Here is a 4,742-nt window from a genome sequence, read left to right as displayed (position 1 = left end):
ACTCCCAGGTCTCCGAAGCGGGACAAACGCCGCGCGCTTCAGTATACGTAGCCGACCCTCAGCCAGACGTGGCCCGGGAACGGAATCCATGGACCGCAATGTGCGTTCGAAACGTCGATGTTCATGTGTCCTGCAGTTCACATGTCGACGCGCAATTTGCTGCGTTCTTCATCGACCCACGAGCCGAGTGATCCACCGTCCTGGGTGATCTTTTCTGTTAGTTTCCACTGTCTCTTTCAAAACAGTTGCATAGGCGGGACTGAGGCGTTTGACGGCCCCTGTTCCAGCGTTCTGTGTCCAACGGCCTCACGGCCGATGGGCGTCGTACGGCTCCACACCGGAGCGGACAGGCACTCGGGCGAAAGTCATTCAAAACCGGCGCCAGGCGCCAGGTGCCGCAGGCCAGCCGCTCCAGAGCTTCAGCGCTCGTACCACACAACATTTTTCAGTTAGTTTTGAGAGGCACGCGTGGTTCCGCACGCGGCGCACGGCTGCTGCCGTACAGGTAGCGTGTTGCGCGACACGACACGCACATCGAAAGACATGCAGTCTAGTCGGTAATGATCCTTCCGCAGGTTCACCTACGGAAACCTTGTTACGACTTTTACTTCCTCTAAATGATCAAGTTTGGTCATCTTTCCGGTAGCATCGGCAACGACAGAGTCGATGCCGCGTACCAGTCCGAAGACCTCACTAAATCATTCAATCGGTAGTAGCGACGGGCGGTGTGTACAAAGGGCAGGGACGTAATCAACGCGAGCTTATGACTCGCGCTTACTGGGAATTCCTCGTTCATGGGGAACAATTGCAAGCCCCAATCCCTAGCACGAAGGAGGTTCAGCGGGTTACCCCGACCTTTCGGCCTAGGAAGACACGCTGATTCCTTCAGTGTAGCGCGCGTGCGGCCCAGAACATCTAAGGGCATCACAGACCTGTTATTGCTCAATCTCGTGCGGCTAGAAGCCGCCTGTCCCTCTAAGAAGAAAAGTAATCGCTGACAGCACGAAGGATGTCACGCGACTAGTTAGCAGGCTAGAGTCTCGTTCGTTATCGGAATTAACCAGACAAATCGCTCCACCAACTAAGAACGGCCATGCACCACCACCCACCGAATCAAGAAAGAGCTATCAATCTGTCAATCCTTCCGGTGTCCGGGCCTGGTGAGGTTTCCCGTGTTGAGTCAAATTAAGCCGCAGGCTCCACTCCTGGTGGTGCCCTTCCGTCAATTCCTTTAAGTTTCAGCTTTGCAACCATACTTCCCCCGGAACCCAAAAGCTTTGGTTTCCCGGAGGCTGCCCGCCGAGTCATCGGAGGAACTGCGGCGGATCGCTGGCTGGCATCGTTTATGGTTAGAACTAGGGCGGTATCTGATCGCCTTCGAACCTCTAACTTTCGTTCTTGATTAATGAAAACATACTTGGCAAATGCTTTCGCTTCTGTTCGTCTTGCGACGATCCAAGAATTTCACCTCTAACGTCGCAATACGAATGCCCCCGCCTGTCCCTATTAATCATTACCTCGGGTTCCGAAAACCAACAAAATAGAACCGAGGTCCTATTCCATTATTCCATGCACACAGTATTCAGGCGGGCTTGCCTGCTTTAAGCACTCTAATTTGTTCAAAGTAAACGTGCCGGCCCACCCAGACACTCAATAAAGAGCACCTTGGTAGGATTTCAACGGGGTCCGCCTCGGGACGCACGAACACGCACGAGGCGGTCGCACGCCTTCGGCTCGCCCCACCGGCAGGACGTCCCACGATACATGCCAGTTAAACACCGACGGGCGGTGAACCAACAGCGTGGGACACAAATCCAACTACGAGCTTTTTAACCGCAACAACTTTAATATACGCTATTGGAGCTGGAATTACCGCGGCTGCTGGCACCAGACTTGCCCTCCAATAGATACTCGTTAAAGGATTTAAAGTGTACTCATTCCGATTACGGGGCCTCGGATGAGTCCCGTATCGTTATTTTTCGTCACTACCTCCCCGTGCCGGGAGTGGGTAATTTGCGCGCCTGCTGCCTTCCTTGGATGTGGTAGCCGTTTCTCAGGCTCCCTCTCCGGAATCGAACCCTGATTCCCCGTTACCCGTTACAACCATGGTAGGCGCAGAACCTACCATCGACAGTTGATAAGGCAGACATTTGAAAGATGCGTCGCCGGTACGAGGACCGTGCGATCAGCCCAAAGTTATTCAGAGTCACCAAGGCAAACGGACCGGACGAGCCGACCGATTGGTTTTGATCTAATAAAAGCGTCCCTTCCATCTCTGGTCGGGACTCTGTTTGCATGTATTAGCTCTAGAATTACCACAGTTATCCAAGTAACGTGGGTACGATCTAAGGAACCATAACTGATTTAATGAGCCATTCGCGGTTTCACCTTAATGCGGCTTGTACTGAGACATGCATGGCTTAATCTTTGAGACAAGCATATGACTACTGGCAGGATCAACCAGGGAGCTGCGTCAACTAGAGCTGAGCAGCCGGCCGCCCGGGAGTGTGTCCCGGGGGCCCGCGCGAACACGCAAGCGTCCGCTCAATTATTCTGCAAACAGGAGGAGGCTGAGCTCCCCTGCACAATACACCTCGAAACCCTCTCAGGTCCCGGCGGCGCGCAGCGCCGTCCTAAGTACTTGGTCGGGTTCGAGAGAGGCGCAATCGCCCGGAGTTAGGCGAGTAGACGCTTTAGGTGCGACCACCCGTGCTCCCAACTGAGCTTGCCGCTGCCGACAGAGGCCCGGGAGCGTGCTGTCGTGGCATTGCCGGCGGGAGACAACACGCGCCACCTACGGTGACCGGCAGCTCCAACGCCAGCGCCACAGAAGGGCAAAGGCCCCACGTGGGTGCCGAAGCGAACTCTCCCAGCACAGCGCACGTGCCAACACGTCTGCACAACTGCGATACAAACCACCAGCGAGAACCGCTGGGGCGACCGAGCAGCAGACGGCGTCGCGGCGCCGAGTGCCGGGCGGCGGCGCATCCTCAACGCACACAGTCCTCAATCGGACCAGCACACTGCAGATGTCCACCGCGCTTCGCACCGGGCCGGCGAGGACCCACTTTGGCTGCACGGCGCCGCGCGCAGGGTGCCCCGGCGCGCAGCTGCGCCGCCTGCCGCGTCCGTCGGCCGGCGCGCCTGCCACTGGGCGCCCCCACCAGCCGGCTGTAGCGCGTGCGCCCACGCACCGCGCGGCCAGCACGCCGGGCGGCCCCCCCCTCACCGGCCGGGGACAGTCCCACCCACCCACAGCCGCGTATCGCTTCACACCCAGATCCACATTCACGTTCATTGGTGTGGTGGGTATCGCTGACACAACCGCGTCATAGCTGTACCGATCGTTGCCCTCACAGATGTACCTCCAGCAAGATCAACCGCACCACAACGGGTTACCAGTTGTTCATTTGCGTAACGTCACCAGTAAACGTACACGTCCACGTCCATCCCCGTTTGCAAAGTCAACTATTATTGCATGCCTGCCTGTCAGGTGTCAAGACACACTACATCCGCTCACATCCACGCAACAAAATGTGCCCGACTAGAGGGCACGTGGAAGGTGCCCCCGTACGTATGCGATGTCCATTGCGCGACGAACTGTCAACCGGCCTCTGTAGCATGTCGCAGATGTGGAACGCGGGACACCGTGCTATCACATTGTGTGAGAAGAGACTACTATGTCTGCATACACGCGCCACTACATGAACAGACGGCTCATGCTGATCGCCATCCACTGCGTCCATTACTCCCACACGTCTCTATGGCGTACCACACTGCAATACAGCTGTTATGGGGAGATGACACGTAGCTGTGTACACAACATTCTGAGCGGGTTGCGGTTGGACAACAATACATTAATGTAACGTGTCATATGCCATTTACAGAGCAGGTTAAGGCACAACGTGGGTTAGGTTAAGGCACAACGTGGGTTATGTTAAGGCACAACGTGGGTTATGTTAAGGCACAACGTGGGTTAGGTTAAGGCACAACGTGGGTTAGGTTAAGGCACAACGTGGGGTAGATTGCGGCACAACTTGGGGTAGATTGCGGCACAACTTGGGGTAGATTGCGGCACAACTTGGGGTAGATTGCGGCACAACTTGGGGTAGATTGCGGCACAACTTGGGGTAGATTGCGGCACAACTTGGGGTAGATTGCGGTACAACTTGGGGTAGATTGCGGTACAACTTGGGGTAGATTGCGGTACAACTTGGGGTAGATTGCGGTACAACTTGGGGTAGATTGCGGTACAACTTGGGGTAGATTGCGGTACAACTTGGGGTAGATTGCGGTACAACTTGGGGTAGATTGCGGTACAACTTGGGGTAGATTGCGGTACAACTTGGGGTAGATTGCGGTACAACTTGGGGTAGATTGCGGTACAACTTGGGGTAGATTGCGGTACAAATTGCATTACATTGCGGTGCAAATTGCGTTACATTGCGGTGCAAATTGCGTTAGGTTAAGGTGCAACACAGGTTAGGTTAAGGTGCAACACAGGTTAGGTTAAGGTGCAACACAGGTTAGGTTAAGGTGCAACAGAGGTTAGGTTAAGGCGACATAGGTTAGGTTAAGGTGCAAGATGGGTTAGGTTAAGGTGACATAGGTTAGGTTAAGGTGACATAGGTTAGGTTAAGGTGACATAGGTTAGGTTAAGGTGACATAGGTTAGGTTAAGGTGACATAGGTTAGGTTAAGGTGACATAGGTTAGGTTAAGGTGACATAGGTTAGGTTAAGGT

At 54.8% G+C, this 4,742-nt stretch overlaps 2 non-coding genes across 2 annotated transcripts; both read right to left on the bottom strand.

Moving 5' to 3' along the window:
- Positions 1 to 52: 52 nt before the first annotated feature.
- LOC126111694 (5.8S ribosomal RNA) lies at positions 53 to 207 on the bottom strand. Its single transcript, XR_007524194.1, has one exon. It is a non-coding gene; the product is annotated as a 5.8S ribosomal RNA (ribosomal RNA).
- A 351-nt stretch (positions 208 to 558) lies between these two features.
- LOC126111690 (small subunit ribosomal RNA) lies at positions 559 to 2,467 on the bottom strand. The gene has a single exon (XR_007524190.1). It is a non-coding gene; the product is annotated as a small subunit ribosomal RNA (ribosomal RNA).
- Positions 2,468 to 4,742: the final 2,275 nt, after the last annotated feature.

Source organism: Schistocerca cancellata, unplaced genomic scaffold (assembly GCF_023864275.1).
Source record: "Schistocerca cancellata isolate TAMUIC-IGC-003103 unplaced genomic scaffold, iqSchCanc2.1 HiC_scaffold_87, whole genome shotgun sequence".
Lineage (NCBI taxonomy): Eukaryota > Metazoa > Arthropoda > Insecta > Orthoptera > Acrididae > Schistocerca > Schistocerca cancellata.
Note: the sequence above shows the minus strand (reverse complement) of the source record. Positions and strands in the feature narration are given on the sequence as shown.